General features: G+C 36.9%; 1 long non-coding RNA gene across 1 annotated transcript; it reads right to left on the reverse strand.

Moving 5' to 3' along the window:
- Positions 1-2,411: 2,411 nt before the first annotated feature.
- LOC143668880 (uncharacterized) lies at positions 2,412-10,043 on the reverse strand. Its single transcript, XR_013168609.1, has 2 exons — positions 9,798-10,043; positions 2,412-2,859 (listed from the first exon to the last, which is right to left on the reverse strand). It is a non-coding gene; the product is annotated as an uncharacterized LOC143668880 (long non-coding RNA).
- Between the last annotated feature and the right edge of the window lie 9,399 nt (positions 10,044-19,442).

Raw genomic sequence — 19,442 nt, forward strand, 5'->3', positions numbered from 1 at the left:
GGTAGAACATCTAGACGGAGGATCAATAAGGAAACAGAGAATGCGAATAATACGATAAATGAACTAGACCTAGCAACATATGCGGAATACTGTACCCCAGAATCGTATTATACACATTCTTCTCAAATGCCTATGGATCATCCTCTAGAAATGACACATATTAGGCCACAAAACAAGTCTTAATAAATTTTAAAAGATTGAAAATATGTAGAGCATTTTCTTTCACCATAACGGAATGAAGCAGCTGGAAATCAATAACAGGCAGATAACTGGAAAATTCACAAATACAAAGAAGTTAAACCACACATCCTTTGAAAATCAGTGGGTCAGAGAAGACTTTGCAACAGAAATCAGTAAATATCTGTAGACTAATGATCTTGCTGATATGAATGAATTCTAATAAGAAAACTCTTATGTTAGAATCTATAATATCGTTTACCAAGGGTATTGTTTGGAAGTTGAGAATATGGAGCTGAATCTTAATTTGTAGAGAACTTCTATTTAGATTGATTGTAAATGTTTTGAAAAGGATGGTGGTTATGGTAGCACATTAATGTGAGTGTAATTAACACTGCGAATTATGTATGTGCATGTAGTTGAAAAGGGAAATTTGGCGGTTGCGTATGTTACTGGAATGAAAGTTAGAAGATAAAACATGGGATGATATAACACAGTTAGCCTTATTAACACATCCACAGTGAGTGTGGATGATGGACTGGGGTTAATAGCACAAGTATAAGATTGCTCTTTCATCAATTGTGACAAAGTTACCACACTAACGCAAAGTGTTAATAATAGGAGGATATATGGGAATTCTGTAAACCTACACCTTTGGTAGACTTACACATTTTCTAATTAAAAATTATAACAAATTTTTAAAAATACTATGCTAAGTGAAAAAAACCAGACACAAAGTACTACACGTTGTATGACTCCATTTATGTAAAATGTAAATATAAATAAATCTATAGAGACAGAAATAGATTATTTACAAAAAGAGTCAATTGCTTTCCCATATACCAGGATTGAGCAATTGGAATACGAATTTAAAATTGGAATAAGACTTTAATTGGAATATGAATTATGCTTTATTAGCATTCCCAAACTGAAATACTTAGGTATCAATATAACAAAATATGTGCATGATCTGTATATGGAAAACTATAAAGCTGCAATGAAAGAAATCAAAGAAGATCTAAGTAAATGGAGAGATATTCCATATACATAGGTAGGGGGACTCAATATTTTCAAAATGTCTCAAATATTTTGTAAACCTAAAACTGCTCTAAAAAATCTGGTCTACTGTTTTAAAAGAGAGAGAAACTTAAAAGACATCGATAAATTATAATATGTGTAAATTATTTAGATCCTGATTCAAAAATAAGCTGCAAAATAAATTATACCATTTATGAAACATTAAAAATTAATCAGTTATTGAATACTTTATAACATTAAGGATGTATTGTCAATTCTTTTGTGTGATAATGACATTATGGTTATTTTTTTAAATCCTCATCTTTTGGAGGTATATACTAAGATATTAATGTATGAAATGAAATCGTGTCTGGAGTTTGCCTCAAAATAATATAAGAGGGAAGGAAATGGGGCTATAGGTAAAACAAAAACAGTCATAATGTTGAAGTTATGCAATAGGTACATGGAGGTTCATTATGCTTTTCAGTCTACTTTCATATTTGTTTCAAATTTTCCATATAAGAAGCTTTTAGGATGAATGGTTTATTTTAACAAATACCTTTTTAGGATATGTTGAATGGCTTAATGGTTTTCTTCTTTCGCTCTATTAATGTGGTTCCTATTAGTGAATCAGCCTTGCCTACCTTAGAAAAAATAAACCTTTGGCCATGGTCTATTATTCTCTTAATGAGATGCTAAATTCTCTTTTCTGCATTTTTGTTAGGAAACTTGAATCATTATTTGTAAGTGAGATTGGTGAAGACAGTCTGAGATTGATGAAGATCCAAGTACAGATGCTTCTGTGGGAAGTCACCCTGGGGGACTGTATGTCATAATAATGGCAGTAGGTTTATATATCCTGTCACCATGCTGAGCACTTGACTCCCTACCTTGTCCTTCTCTTCACCTTACAAATGAGAAGACCGGATCCAAGTGCACTGGGCAAGGGTAGAAAGAGTAGAGCAGCACAAAATCAGTTGGATCATACTGCCTCTAAGTCTGCAACATTCCCAAAGCTAGTCACCCAACAATTGCCAAATGTCCTGCAAACTTTTCTAGTCTTGCAGTCATAGAGCTAAAGAACTTACAATCCTAACTTGAGTTCTTTAGCTAAAGAGTAAACTGAATCAGGATAGAAGTGCCAGGAATTCCCCAGAGAACAGGGGAGACGAAGGGGCGCCATGCAGGATTAAGAAATGACAGACACAAGAAGATGGTTAAGTGGGGTCAGGGGACTCATGCTTATCAGGAGCAAGAGCCCCCAATATACTGATGTCACACATTTATTGTGCTCTTACACAAGAACTGCTTTAGGGAGCATAGTGAAAGCAAGATTATTTTTGAATATCTGTTATGCCTGCAAAGATTCAGAGTTTTATCCTTTGTCCCAGGAACCATTTGTTTCTTATCAGAATGTTCTCTTTTCTGGTCTCTTTGGATTCTTGAGTCAGTGTCCTTGAGAACATTTGCTTCTGCAGTTTACCACATTAACAGAGCACGGTGTGCTTGTGCCCCATGCCCTCGGCTGTCAGCCAACCACTCGAGTCCTCAGAGAACCATCTCCAACATTTCCCCTTTTTTATTCTTGTAAAGCAAGCATGACAGAGGTCAAAGCAGCAGTTCTCATTTTGTTGTCAAGATGCTTTCATTGGATGAACTTCCAGACTAGATACAAAAAGAGAAAAAGTAGAAATAATATTATTATAATATCTATAGTAGACCCTCCAATTATTTTAATCCAAGATAATGGGTTAAAAGCTTGTAGACATTATACTATCCCATTTATAACTTCAGTTTCTTTCATTAAATGAGGAACATTCTTTTGCATATCAAATTTTGGACTTAAGTTTCTTAATATCCAAAGTTAACTTATCCCAATGTCCCAGTAAATGCCTTTTTACTTTCTCCCATTGAGCTTCAAATTGATTATACAAATAGGGAGAAACACGAAAAGAAGCAATATTCCAATCACACAGAAGGTGTAATTGCATTTTAAGAGATTGTACTTCATTTCTCAATATTACTACTGATTGTTCAAGATCATTGAGCTGAGTGTTGACCACTCTATCAATTTTTATTTGTCAGCTCCAGATCTTACTTGCATGTTCATGTCATTTCTGTATGCATTCTGCAGTTTGAATCTCCTGTGTCAGGACCACTCCTGCCACTGCAGCCATGGTCATGATGGCTATAATGTCCAGGATCACCATAATTAAAGTACCAATAAAATGTTTGCTTCTTTTAAGCATATATTGAATAGTGTTAAGTAAGATATGCATGTCTGGGGATGATTCCCAAGGCTGAATCTGGTTGAAAGGAATCCATATGCCAAGACACCTGCTTAAAAGAAGAAAAGTTTGATGTTTAGAAATAGAAGAATTAAGACAGGCAAATAATTAGCAAACAGAACATTGTGTTTCTGGTGAGGACGAATTAAAAGCAATTGTTACTGCTAAAATAACATACGGATTAACCACACAAGCTTGAATATAACCAGTTTGATTGATTTTAAAATTCAGAGAATAGGTTGAATTTGTTAAATAGTAACTTCTTTTTCAAATATGAATAGGGGCTAAAATCATGGCTAATTTCCAGATTGCAGTTTGTCAAGGACCTGAGTTCACAAAAGGGGACAGGGTTACCATTCCCATCCCATGCCACAAGGTTTTATTTGTAGCATTGGTATAAATCTCGGTAGAATAATTATTCAGAGTAAACCAAGGTAACTTAACCAAACAATGTGAGTCAGAACTGCAGTTTTGAATTGCATACCCCTTAGGGGACCAATCCGTTACTATTCCATAGGAACCATTAAGGCGTACTGACTTTTGTTTGGCATGGCATGGTACCCAGTGCCTATGTTCCGACTCAGGCATCCATGTGTATGAATTTTTACCTAAAGGCAGCTCATTAGGAACAGGCTCAGGAATTGATTTTTCTTCATATGCAAAGCTCATTACAGAAAGCAAATGCAATTTAGCCAGAGAATTATTTTTCTTAAGAGTATAACCTAGCCATCTTTGAAGTTCCAATTTTGAACAAGGAGTATTATTATGGCTTGAGAGACATAACACAAAGCCTTGAAATACCATCATAGAAATATTAAATTTTTCCCCTTCCTTCTTTCAGAAATAAGGAAGAGAAGAATCAACTGGACTAGGAAGATCAGCTGAATCATTAATATAAGCAGCCACAGAATTGTCTTGCCATGTGACAGGTCTTAACAGTGGAGGATTAGGTACCTATGCCCAATAATTATAATCTTCAGTTTTAGTTATAGGTATATTTAATACAGATGCAGAGATAAAAAGCAACATCAATTTACTCAAGTGCTTATTAAAATGTAGTGCAAGGTGACTTACAGGTAGTACAACCATGGTCACCAAAGCAAGGAACAAATTAAGTGTATTTCTTTCCTTGCCCGACTCCTTAAGAGTTTCCTCAGCTTGCTGTGCTAACATTAGTATCTGCCCCCATGAAGGTGGCTTAGCTTATTGGGTGTGGAGTATTACGACACGTTCTTTCTTCAAGCTCAGTTTCCCCATTCCTTCCATAAGAGGTTCTGTTTTGTCCAAGCCCCTCTTCGGTGGTTTCTTGCTCTTATTTCAGCTTGATTCTTCTAGAAGGAAGAATGGCTTCCTTCTTGGCTGTCCATCACCTGCAGAAACACAAGCATATCCTTTTCCCCACGCCTTTACACAACCAGATTTCCATGTATTTGCTTCTAAATCTTTCCACCATATAGGTTGTTCCAAAAAGATTTTATTCGATGTTTGTGCCCAATGTTCTTCAGCTACTTCTCTGAGCCACTACCCCAGATATTTAAAAAAAAATTTAAGTTAACATGGCCTGATTGCCCTGATATCAAGAGGAGAAAGTCTCTCTCTTTTCCCCTTTCTGTTTTAATAATTGTTGTTTGAACATTTGATATACTCGTTCAATGATAACTTGTCCTTGAGGGTTATAAGAAATGCCAGTTACATGTTTAATATTCCAAGATAAAAAAAATGTATGTACCTTTTTGGAAATACATGCTGGCCCATTATCTGTTTTTATTTGTTTTGGAACTTCCATATGACTAAAGTACTCAAGAAAATGTTCAATAACATGTCTTGCAGTTTTTTCTGCTAACCAGGGGAGCTACAAGATACCCAGAAAAAGCATCAATAAAAACATGAACATAAGCTAATTTCCCAAATGAAGGGGCATGTGTGACATCAGTTTGCCAAATTTCATTTGTTTGTAATCCTCACGGATTTACTCCAGATATGTGAATGCTATAGAGTGTAAGAGACTGCAAATTGGACAATGTTGAATAATCTGTTGAGTTTGGGCATGAGTTAAGTGAAATCTTTGTTGTAAACTTTTGGAATTACAGTGGGTACGATTATGCCATTTATAAGCTTCTGCAGCTCCAATTAATAATTTATCAATTTCATTATTACCTTCTGACAAATGCCCTGGGGTAAATGGGTATGAGATCAAATATGAGCAATGAAGATTTCATGGATACGCTGTTGAATGGTGTCTTGCAATTGTTTAAAAAATTGGCCTAATTTTAAATTATCAATATTTAACATTGCTGTTTCAATATTATGGGTGACAGTAACAGAATATTGTGAATTTGTTACAATATTGAGTGATTCTGGTTTATCCCTTATTAGTTGAATGATTGCTGCTAATTCTACTTTTTGTATTGAGGTGCACAAAGTGTTCTATACTTTTTTATCTGGTCAAAATATTCAGCTTTCCCTGACTTATTGCCATCTGTAAAATAAGTATCAGCATTAGTTAAGGGTGTATCACTGATTATTCCAGGCAAAAATCCAAGAAGTGAGTTTTAAAAATTGAAATAATTTTATTTTAGGATAATGATTATCAATTTCATTTATATAATCAGCAAGGCCTATTTGCCAATTCAAACTACTTTGATATGCACTTTCAGTTTGTTGTTTGGTAAGAGGAACTACAATTTTTACTGGATCTTGACTGCACAACTGTTGAAGTCTTGGTTGACCATTAAATATTAACAATCTCATTTTATCTAGATATGTTGTTAACTTTTTCTGGGTAGAATAAGGCACAAATGTCCATTCCAGTATAGCTTCTTGTTATGTTAAAATCCCTGTGGGAGAATGTTCTGAGGGAAAAATTAAAAGCCGTACAGGTACTCCAATTTGAATTCTATGCAGTCAGGCTGTATGAATATGTTCTTGAAGCATTCTAATTCTCTTTCAGTTTGAATGGTTAACTTCCTGGGACCATCTAACTGAAAGTATCAAATAAATGATGGAAGGCATGAGTAGGAATTCCAAGCATACATCATAACCAATTAATATCTCCTAACAATTTCTGGGAATCATTCAATGTTTGCAAATGATCTTTTCTTATCTGAACCTTTTGAGGAATAATAGTAGTTTTATCTACTATACTGCCCAAGTATTTGTTTGGAACTGTTTTTTGAATTTTTTCTGGTGCTAGTTGTAATCCCACTTTATTTAGTCCTTGTTCTAAACTTTGAAGAAGAATTTGTAACTATTCTTCTTGTTGCATGGCCACTAAAATGTCATCCACATAATGAATGATAGATCCCTCAGGGTATTTGTCTCAGAAAGGTTGCAAAGCCAATCCAATGTATCTCTGGCTTATTGTGGGGCTGCTTAACATGCCTTGAGGAAGTTCTTGAGGAAGAACTTTGGTTCTTGATGATTGTATGTGGGCACAGTAAAAGCAAAGTTCTCTTTATCTGGTTCTGCCAAAGGTATGGTAAAGAAGCAATCTTTTAAATCTATCACAATAATAAACCAGCTTTTAGGAATCGTAACCGGTGTAGGTAAGCCAGGTTGTAACGGCCCCATAGGTTGAATTACAGCATTAACTTTTCTCAAATCAGTTAACATCCTCCATTTCCCTGATTTCTTTTTTATAACAAATGCTGGAGCATTCCAAGGGCTATGAGATTCTTCTATATGTCCTGCTTTAAACTATTCCTGAACTAATTGTGTTAGTGCCTGTAATTTTTCTTCAGATGGGGCCCCTGGTCAATCCACACAGGCTCAGTTGGTTTCCAAGTTAAAAGGTTGGGGTGTAATGTCAGCAGTGGCCTCATTATAAATCTGGATAGCCAAGGCCCCTTTGAGATATTTGTCCAGAATTAAACATACTAGTGTTAGAAATTGATGAACCAGATGCAGTGTCTTGTATAGGATTATATCCCATATTGCCCATTATGGTTTTTACAGAAGGAGCTAGATATGGAATGTTAACATGTGCTCCCCATTGCCAAGTAAGCCTCTTCCGCAGAGATTTATCACAATATCCAAAACATAAGACTGAACAATTCCTGTTTGCCCATCAGGCCCTTTGCAAGACAAAATATTAACATTCTGTTGCACAGTGTTAACTGTATCTACTCCATGTAAGGGCTGGCTTAGAGTTGTAAAGGCCAGCTTGATGGCCAGTATTTTAATGCAATAATACTAATGTCTGCTCCTGTATCTACAAGCCCTTTAAAGGATTTACCTTTAATCTGTATTGTGCATTCAGGTCCTTCTTTTCTTAATAACTTGCCAATATACTTTTTGTTTTCCAATACTGCCAAATCCTCCTGTTCTTTTCCTTCCTGAATGTCCCATTTTATAATATGGTAAAATTAATAATTGAGCAAATTGGTCTCCTTCTACAATTTGATATGGACCTTGCACTGAAATCATAACTTGAATTTTGTCTTTATAATCCTCATCAATGACTCCAGTGTAAATGAAGATGCCTTTACTACTTAAACTACTTTTTCCGAGCATGAGTCCTACTGTTTGTGCAGGAATAGGGCCATATATTCTTGTTTTAGCTTTTCTAGGATTTGACTCAGGGACAGCATGACAGTTTCAGCAGTAGGTACATCTACTGCTGCACTCCCGCTAGTTGCAGGGGACAAATCTTGGACACATTGCCAGAGTGGTTTGTACTGGGTACTGCATTCACCCGGCATTGCTTTGGCTGGGGCCCCGAGCTGGCTCCCATATCCAGTTTCCCAACAACAAATTGCCTTCAATATCAAATCAAGACCTACACTGATTGCTCCAATGATAACCTTTTTGACATTTAGAACATTTTCTGGGAGGGTTTCCTCCTGATCTAATTTCCAAATTACCATTATTAGTTTTGGGATGAGCTCCAGAATTATTTTTCGTTTTGCAATCTCGTTTCATGTATCTGAGTTTTCCACATTTGAAACATTTTCCTTTGGGGGACCCTTTTATGCTCATTCCAGCAATGGCATCAGCTCACATTTGCATTCTATGTGGTTCTGAACCAATGTCTCTGCAACATTTACGATAATCTTCTAAATGTCCTCCTGCAGCCTTAATAGGTCATAAGGGTTTTGACATTCAGAATTAGTACTGTCAAAGGCAAGTCTTTGCAATAACGAATCCCTCTATTCTGATTGTGCTACAGACTTATCTAAAGTATCTCTCAAACAAGTTATCAAACCTATATGAGGTTCATTATTCCCTTGCAATATATTTACAAAAGAGGAAGAAACTGTTCCTGGAGGAGTAATCTGCTCCCGTGCCCGAATGCAAACAAGACACAATAGCCACATCAGTAAATTGCAATTGGGCTCCTATTCCTGCTCACTGTTCAGTTCCCATAATTTGGTCTGCCATAGGAGGTTGGGCCTTAGCATTTCTAGCAGCCATTTCTCATCAAGAAAACATGTTTTCCACTGTCAAAATTGTGAGGCAGTCAAGGCAGCATGAGCACACATTTCTCAACCCCATGGAATTAATCTTTCAGAGTGCGCTGATCCCCTTAACAATCCAATAGCCTATGGGGATGAAGTTCCATATTGAGCACAAGCAGATTTTAATTCTTTTAAAATTTTGAAAAGAAGAAGTACATGCTCAAATTGGTGGCCACCTTGAGGGTACTGTTCATTAGGAGGAATCTGAGTAATTTGTACAGGAAACATAGAAGCTTTAGGATTCCCTTATAATTGTGCTTGCCTAATTCCTAAGGAAACTGTAGGTCCATAAGGGACTGTTACAGAAATTTGCGGAGGGCAGTCATTCCCTGTGTCTCTTTCATGTGCAAAAGAAGGAGCTCACCCATATACCTTTTGACCAATATAAATCCCTTTATTAGACAACATTTCAACTGATGGTAAAAGTGGGAATTAATCAGAATGAAGAGAAGTAGTCTTTTCCTCCTTTTTTATTTCATCTGCGACATCAGCTGGCCCTATCACTTTCATGGTCACCAACACTTTCATTTTCTGAACGATTATGTTGAAGTGGTTGTAATAGAGCTGTAATTAAGTTACACAAAGACCAAACAGAAACAGAAATATTTTCTCCTTGTCTGTAAACTTTCTTTAATTTCTTTATCAGTTCATGCCATTGTCCAAGTTCTAAGGTTCCTCTTTCCAGCAGCCAGTAACAGTATTTCTGAATAATGCAAAAGAACTCTGTGATTTTACCTTTTTTGACTTTCACCCCATTTGCCTTTAACAAGGTATGCAACAAGGTTTCATATTCAGCTTGCAAAGAAGTATGTTGCCCCATTGTAACCCTGATTAACACATTCCCAGAACAAAACTTTACCAAGTTCTTGGAGTCTGGACTCTCCCTCCTTCTGGGTCCTGGTGACATGACAAAATCCTCTTCAGTTGGTTGGAGCCTTCCCTTCTTCAGGTCCCTGTTCAGGTGCCACTTGCTGGGAATTCCCTGGAGAACAGGGGAGAAGAAGGGGCACCACGCAGGATTAAGAAATAACAGACACAAGAAGATAGGTAGGTGGGGCCAGGGGACTCAAGCTCATCAGGAGCAAAAGCCCCGAATATACTGACATTCACATACTTATTGTTTTCTTACACAGGAGCTGCTTTGCTTTATAATCAAAGCAAGATTATTTTTGAATATCTATTATGCCTGCAAAGCTACAAAGTTTGGTTCCCAGCTCCTTGTCCCAGGAACAGTTTCTTTCTTATCAGAATGTCCTCTTTTCAGGTCTCTTCAGACTCTTGAGTCAGCATCCTTGAGAACATTTGCTTCTGCAGTTTGCCACATCAACTGAGCACGGTGTGCTTATGCCCCATGCCCTCGGCTGTCAGCCAACCACTTGAGTCCTCAGAGAACTACCTCCAACATGGAAGTTGTTCCTTCAGGGTATTTTCCCTGGCCAATGGACTGTCTCACCAATGCCGCTGTAGGAGAGTTGAAAATAGTCAGTCCATTGCAGTATTTTAAGAATCCTTTAACAATAAAATGTATGTGGAAAAGAGCTTCCTTCCATTTTTCTCCCATGAAAAATAGCATTTGATGGTTCACAGATTAAACTTACGTTAATACAATATGACTAATTTTCCATGTTCTTAAATGGAATGAGAGGATGCCTTTGATTTGATACTCAATGAAAAAACATTTAAAAAATTTAAAAGCCAGTATATAAAATCTTAACTTTGTAATCCTGTATATAAATATATGACTATGAATCATATAAATACATAATATTTATTTTCCTGCAAATTTTCTACATTAACATGCCATAATTTTTGAAAATTGTCATTGAAAATACACAAAAAAGCATGCTGTAGGTGGTTGGAGGACTAGCCATCTTAGCAGTTAATCCTGTTTAGTTAAGTTTCTAGAAACATGATCAATTTGTTCTTAATTTAGAAACATGGGTTTAGAAAAATCAACCTATTGCTTGATTTTTTTTATTTAAGGAAACAAGCAATACACTTAGAACCACTAAAAACAGGTATCTTAGCTTAACCACAGGCATATTTAAATAAAGTAATTGTAATGCCTGTGTTTGTGCAGTAACTTTCATAAACCAATTTAAAATAAAGGCAACAGGAAAAAAAGCTACAAATTCAGATAACAAAGTTCTTAAATTCTAAATATTGAACATTGACTTAGATACCATTTGATCAGCTGTTGAAACTGTGAATATTCTCAAAATAGCAAGTAGAAAGTTCTTACAAATTATCTGCATTGCTACAGACCTTTTAAAAAAGTTTTATGCAGTATTTGACTCAGACATTTTCCCCCATATAATGAGTATATTCTGTTTTTATTCTTCCTACTGCTCAGAACTTTGATCTGACCAAGGCTCCTTGAAAATAAACGTAGGAAGCTCGAGATCAGCTAAGAACAGAGACTTCATTAGCTGTCTGCCTGTCCCCAAGTGCAGTTTTTATTTCACAGGAGGCCTGTAAACAGGGCTGGGGAGATATGGAGGTGGGAGGTGGAGGGGGCAGCGGGGCTTAGTCTGGGGATCCATCCATCCAACCTTCTCATTAGGTGTCTTTGGAAGCCCTCAACTCTGTCAGCACCTGGGGCTCCAGCTGCCTAACTCACAGCCCTGCATTTCCAAAATATTCCCAAGCTCAAGCTGTCTACATGCATACAGAAATTGGCACTCACATCCTAGTGCTATTTTGAAATCTGTCAAATAGGCATGAGAACTAAAACTGATCACATTGAACGTTACTTTGCCTCATTGAAGTACATAAATCAATGACAAAAGAATACATAATATTTTCAGATGCCTTCTTTTCAGATATACCATTCTCTTTCCACCCTCGAGAAACACAGTAGCAACATTATTCACAACAGCCAAAATGTGGAACCAACCAAGTTCTCTCAATAGAAAAGTAGACAAACAAAAGAGTGATAGATATAGAGATAGATATCAACCATAAAAGGGAATGAAGTTCTGATGTAAACTATAATATAGATGAACCTTGAAGACAGCATGTTGAATGAAATAAGCCAAACACAAAAGCACAGGTTAACAGGGGTTGGGGGTGGGGGGCAGAGAGTAGGGGTTAATGCTTAACGGAGGCAGAATTTCTCCTTGAGGTGATGAAAAAGTTCTGGTGATAAATGTTGATGATGGTGGCACTACATTATGAATGGGATTATTTTTAAGAAACCAGTATGTACAAGCAATAAGAGTTTGTTAGTAGAATGGTTTCCTGCTTCTACTTTCATTACATAGCTGTGGACATCCCTCGAATTGATTGTACCTACTACAGAAACAGCAGTACCAAGATCAAGTCCTGGAACCACTGCCACGACCTAAAGAGAGCCCAAACCTTCCACATCAGGGAAAATCAGTCCATAAAAAGCCAATGTAAAATAACAAACCAAGTGTATTAGTCAGGGTTCTCTAGGGAAACAGAACCAAGAGAAATATCTTTAAATATGAGATTTTATAAAAGTGTCTCAACAATTGTGGGGATGCACAAGTCAAAATTCCGTTGGGTAGGCAGTAAGGTGACAGCTCCAATGAAGGTCTTAATGAATCCCCCAGGACAGGCTGGTGGCTGAAGTAGAGAGAGGGCAATTGTCTCTTCTGATTTCTTATTTAAAGCCACCAATTGATTAGATTAAATGTCACCAATTATGGAGGGCAGTCCCCTTGACCTGCTGCAGATGTAATCAGTCATGGATGAAATCAACGGGCTGGTGATTTAATAAACCAGTCACAAAATGTCCTTGTAATAATGGTTAGGCCAGTTAGGTGGTTACCATCACCTGGCCAAGTTGACACATAACCCCAACCATCACACCAAGGTATATATATATATACAACCCTTTTTTTAAAAGAATGACTCTTGGTGGTCTGAAAGGAATGACAGATTGCCTAATAAAAGAAGGAATGAAATAATTTGGCTCTTATCTCAGTATCAGCTATATCATTTATGAAAAAAGAGGCCTCAAAAATGTTCTGAGTCCTGCCTCTGGGGTTCCAGAACTTGGGTGGTCAACCTTAGAGGAGGAGGGAACAAACCAGTGACACTGCAGGAGGAAGTATTTCATGCAGACCAGTGGAGTTACTAGGAACTATTGCTTTAGGAATTATTGCATTTAAATCGGGCCACAGTTGGAGAGAGCGCAAGTATCCTTTCAAGAAGCTAAGGAATGTTTAGTGAAGAAGTAAGCACTTTTAGTACTGTTTTAGAGTAGAGATAACAGATTTCCCTATTGTCTGCAAAGCACAGAGTACATTTAATAATTATCTGTCTGTCTTGGTTAGTCTACAGATTTTGCTCTTTTGGATGAAATCTACTTTGTGTTCTAACAGATTCCAAAAAACAGAGAATTGTGACAGAGATAATTGGTTGATCACTGCCAAGTTTGTTTATTACTTTATGTTCAGTGGTCACAGCTTTAGAAAATTGATTTGTCTATGTCTACTCAATAATAAAGTGAGAATAATTTTTAAACAAACAAAAAAAGACTTCAGGATTGCATTAATTTGCAAAACCAGTGGATAGATAAAGATCAGAGAAAAGTATAACTGGTGATTGGGAAAGCACCCTGTACTCTCCTTCCTCTGACTTTACCCTTACAGTGTCTTCATTGTGTACAGATCTGGTCTTATTTATATTCTCAGTCCCTCAAGGGCAGAGAATACTATACTGTGTGTGCTTGTGTGTGTGTATGTGAGTGTGTGTGAGTGTGTGTGTGAGAGAGAGAGAGAGAGAGAGAGATGGTGCTTTGAAACAAAAACCCTGGTTGATCTCTTGAGAGTCCTATATGGCCATTCAGTCGGCCATCAAAATCTGACCATGACAATTATCCCAGAATGTAATGAAGGCTTATAAGTATTATTTCCCAAACTCATTTGATCCCATGAAATATTTTCCTTTTCTGATAATAATGACTAATGTCTAGGGAGTTGGTATTATGAGGAATGAAATCCTGCTCCAAGCTGTGCTATAGGCCCCACTGGGTCATTGGCCTCCTCTACAAAGGCATTTGCTGCCAGCTGAGCCCTCATAGGAAATGCTCTTTGAAGTGAGAAAACTAGGACAGAGAACCTGCAGAAAGAAAGATGGGGGAAAGGATGGATATGTTACCATCATAACGGTGTATCAGCAGACTAGATCTGGGAAAGTCTGGGGAGATTTTATGCAATTACACACACACACATATATATATATGGCCTCATTATTTTGGAGACTGTGCACAGAATCATTACAAGAGCCAAGGTCCCAGACCCAGAGAGTGGGAGGCCCACACTCTCCTTCCAGGGCAGGAGGCTCGCCTCTAATAAGAATGGTCCAGGAGCCAAGAACACTTTTCCTTAAGTGAGACTTATGGAGTCCCAGTCGTCCCCTGTGTCTCAGCTTCCTGGCTAATGTCAGACAAACCATAGAGATTGCCAGAAAACTGATCTGTCAATAGAGAAGGCAGGCCTGCTTTGGTTTCCCTCATTTCCCCAATGTTGAAACCATATGTACTCAAAGGCTTGAGAAGCTCTCAGACACTCAATAAGAGACACGTTCTCCTCCCGGCCACATCTACTTATGCATGTCTACCCACTTGGTTGAGAATCTCTCCTTGCACATCAGTGCACGACAAGGCCAGGGCTGCGACAAGGGTAGGTAATCACATGCAGTTTCTGAAATAGCAGAGTATGGATGAGTTGCTGAAAGCCTTCAAGACTGGATATTCAGAGCTCTCCTAGTACTACATGGCCCTACAATTTCACTTCGCCATTCCATCACATAGAAGTACAGCTTATACAACGTCAAACTATCCAGATATTCCCAAGTTTAAAAATTTAAACTGTGACAGTACAATGTATTCTCAATATCCAGATGTTTTGCTGCATTGAAACTACAAATCATAGTTTGTTTTAAATATTTAAAGTACTATTTATAGAGGACCTTCTTGTTCCAAGAATGTAAGTGCTTCATTTGCTATTTCTAATCTTCATTACAACTTTGCAAGGCCATTTTACTTGCATCTTTCCTCATACCAATACTGCAGATTAGCTGGGCCATAGCATATATTTTTTCATTTTTAAAGTTTTTATTACAGAAGTTGTGGATTTACAGAACAATCATGATAAAATGCAGGATTCCATATACCACTCTATTATTAATAACTTGCATTGGGGTGGTGAATTTGTTACAAGTGATGAAAGCATATTTTTATAATTGTACTATTAACTTTAGTCCACGGTTTAATTTAAGGTTTAATTTTGTGTAGTGCAAGTCTATGGAATTAAAAAAAATTATATTCTGTTATATATACAACCTAACATTGCCCCTTTTAACCACATTCAGATATGTATTTCAGTGCTGTCAGTTTGCTCAAATACTGTTGTACCATCACCATCATCTATGACCAAAACATTTCCATTATTTCAAATAAGAACTCTGTACATTTTAAGCTTCCACTATCATCAATTGTGGTAGGATATACATAACAAAATTTACCATTTTAACCATTTTTTAGGGTACAATTTGTTGGCATTTACTACATTCACAATATTACACTGCAGCATTCTACTTCCCTTCCAATAGTGAATAGGTACATCTCTCTCTCTCTACCTTTTCTCCAGCACGTGTATCTTTCTGTTTATTTTTTAAACAGTTTTATCCACACATCATACAATCCATCCTAAGTAAGCAATCAATGGATCCCTATATAACCACATGGTTATGCATTCACCACCACAATCTCTGTGAGGACGTTTCCATTTTTCCACAAAAAAAGAAAATGAGAAAAAAATGAAGAATAGAAAATGGAAATAAAAAGGGGAAACACCAACACCCAGAATCCCATAGCCCTCTCTTATAACCCCCTCTTATTGACGTTTAGCTTTGGTATTTTGCCTTTGTTACATTTACTGGAAATATATTATGATGTTACTAGTTTGCATTGATTGTTTTTTTTCCATATACCATCGCATTTTCAACACCTTGCAATTTTGAAATTCATTTGTTCTCCCTCATGTAAAAGCATTCTTATATTTTTACATTTATTCACCATCATTGACCACTCTAGGTTTTGCTAAATTACACAGTCCATCTTTTTTTTAATCAAATGTTTTCTTCTGAATCTATTAAATTTATTACATTTTTTTTCTTAAATATGTTACTATGATATACTATTAATTATGTTACTATGATATACTATTAATAAACTGTATGCTATTGAACTTGCTTACATTTCCAGGATAAACCTGATTTTATCTTGATTAACAATTACTTTTATACAAACTGCCAAATCCAATTTGCTAATATTTTATTCAACATTTAGCAGCTTTATTCATAAGTATAATTGGTTTCTGACTTTTGCTTCTTAAAATATCTTTTTCTGGTTTGGATTTCAAGATTATAGTAGCTTCATGAAGTTATTTGGTTAGCTTTCCCTTTTTTCAATGCTCTGAGAGTTTAAAATCAGGGTTACTCATTCCATGAAGATTTGGTAAAATTACAGTTCCAGTCATTATCTCCTACCTTTCCTTCTGGTGTGATACATGCCCCTTGCCTTCCTCTTTCAACCATACTCATACTCATCTTTGTTTAATGTACTTGCAGCATTGGGCTATCGTCAGATAGTACTGTGCTATCCATTTCTGGATCTATACAACCAATCCTGTTTTCGAACTTTCTGTACTCCTTCAGCATCAAGTGCCAAATCTCTATCTTTTATCTCCTGTGCTCTTGACTTTAACTCTCAAAGTTCACTCCTTAATCTTAGTTCATATCAGAGATACCATACAGTATTTGTCCTTTTTTTCCTGGCTAATTTCACCAAACATAATGTCCTAAAGTTTCATCCATGTTGTTGCATGCTTCATGATTTTATTCTGTCTTGTTGTTGCATAATATTCCATTATATACAATATCACAGTTTGTGTATTACTCATCCAATGATGGGCTCTTGGGAAATGTGAATAATGCCATGACCATCAGTGGGCAAATGTCTGTTCATGTCCCTGCCTTCAGTGTCTGCAAATGTACACCTAGTAATGGGATTGCTGGATCATATGGCAATGCTATACTTAGCTTCCTGGGAAAATGCCAAATTGCCTTCCAGAGTGGTTGCACCATTCTACATTACCAGCAATGGTGAATGAATGTTCCTTTTTTCCCACATCCTCTCCAGCAAAAAAAATTTCTCTTCTCTTTGAAAATGGCCTTTTTAGTAGATGTGAGATTGAAAAAGTGTCTGTCCATGTCTTTTGCCCATTTTAAATTAGGGTGTCTTTTTATTGTTGAGTTGTAGGATCTCTTTATATATTCTGGATATTAAACCTTATCTGATATGTGGTTTCCAAATATTGTCTTTCATTGTATAGGCTGCCTTTCTACTTTACTGACAAAGTCTTTTGATGCTCAATTTTTGAGGACATACCATTTACCTATTTCTTTTTCCACTGTTCATGCTTTCGGTGCAAGGTCTAGAAAACCACCTCCCATCACTAAACCTTAAAAATATTTCCATATATTTTCTTCCAAAATTTTTATGTTATTAACTCTAATGTTTAGGTCTTTAATCCATTTTGAGTTAACTTGTGTATTAGGTATGAGATAGGGGTCCTCTTTCATTTTTTTTGGATATGGATATCCAATTCTCCAAACACCATTTATTGAAGAGGCTGCTGTGTCCCAGCTGAGTTCGCTTGATGGTTTTATCAAAAATCAACTGTCTATAGATGAGAGTATTTCTGAGCACTCAATTAGATGCCATTGGTCAATACATCTGTCTTTAAGCCACTATCATGCTGTTTTGACCATTATTAGCTTTGTAATATGCTTTAAAGTCATTCCTTTCTCAAGATGTTTTTAGCTATTCATGGCACCCTGCCATTCCAAATAAATTTCTGCAAAGTAAGTTGTTGGGCTCTTAATTGGTGTTGCATTGGATCTATAAATCAATTTGTGTAGAACTGACATCTGAGCTATATTTAGTCTTCAGATACAGGAGCATAGCATGTCTTTCCATTTATTTAGGTTTCCTTTGCCTTGTTTTAGCAATTTCTTGTAGTTTTCTTTGAATAGGTCTCTTGTGGCCATGATTCAATTTATTCCTACATATTTTATTCTTTTGGTAGCTATTGTAAATGGAATTTTTTTTCTTGAGATCTTCATCAAACTACTCATTACTACTGTACAGAAACACTGCTGGCTTTTGCGTGTTGATCTTATACCCTGCCACTTTGTTGTAATCATTTACTAGCTCTAGTAGCTTTGTTGCAGATTTTGGGGGGATTTTCTACATATAGTATCATATCATCTGCAAACAGTGAAACTTGTACTTCTTCCTTCCAATTTGGATTCCTTTTAATTTTTTTTCTTGCCTGGTTGCTCTAGCTAGAACTTCCAGTACAATGTTGAATAACGATGGTGACAGTAGAAATCCTTGACTTGTTCCTGATCTTAGGGGAGAAGTTTTCAGTCTTCCCCCATTGAGTATGATGTCAGCTGTAGGTTTTTCATATATTCCTGTTATCATGTTGAGAAAGTTCTCACTATTCCTATCTTTTGAAGTGTTTTTTATCAAGAAACAATGTTGAATTTTGTCCAATGCCTTTTCTGCATCAATCAAGATGACCAAGTGGTTTTTCTGATTTTATGTATTGATGTGGTGTATTACATTGATTGATTTTCTTGTGTTGACACAGTCTTGCATATTGTTCTAGTTTACCAGCTGCTGGAACGCAATATACCAGAAACAGAATGGCCTTTAAAAAGGGAATTTAATAAGTTTCAAGTTTACAGTTCTAGGGCCGAGAAAATGTCCCAGTTAAAGCAAGTCTATAAAATTGTCCAAATTGAGGCACCAACAAGAAGTTACCTTCACTCAAGGAAGGCCAATGAAGTTCAAGGTTTCTTTCTTAACTGGAAAGGCACATGGCAAGCATGGTGTGTTAGTTAGATTCAGTTGTCAACTTGGCCAGGTGAGCATACCTAGTCTTGTTGCTGCGGATATAAACCAACGGTATGTGAACCTCAACTGTTGCCAATTACATCTGCAGTCAGCTAGGGGGCGTGTCTGCTGCAATGAGTGATGTTTGACTTAATTGGCTGGTGCTTAAATGAGAGAACGCAATGTAGCACAGTCTAAGCAGCTCGGCATTCCTCATCTCAGCACTAGCAGCTCAGCCCAGGCCATTGGAGATGCAGAAAGAAGTTACCCCGGGGAAAGTTGTTGGAACCCAGGGGCCTGGAGAGAAGACTAGCAGAGACCATCCTGTGCCTTCCACCTAAGAAAGAACCTCAGTGGAGAGTTAGCTGCCTTTCCTCTGAAGAACCAACAAAATAAATCCCCTTTTATTAAAAGCCAATCCGTCTCTGGTGTGTTGCATTCTGGCAGCTAGCAAACTAGAACACATGGTGATGCCTGCTAGCTTTCTCTCCAGGCTATTTCCTTCATGAAGCTGCTCTGGGGGCATTTTCCTTCTTCATCTCCAAAGATGTCTGGCTACATGGG

This window comes from Tamandua tetradactyla, chromosome 25 (assembly GCF_023851605.1).
Source record: "Tamandua tetradactyla isolate mTamTet1 chromosome 25, mTamTet1.pri, whole genome shotgun sequence".
Taxonomy (NCBI): domain Eukaryota; kingdom Metazoa; phylum Chordata; class Mammalia; order Pilosa; family Myrmecophagidae; genus Tamandua; species Tamandua tetradactyla.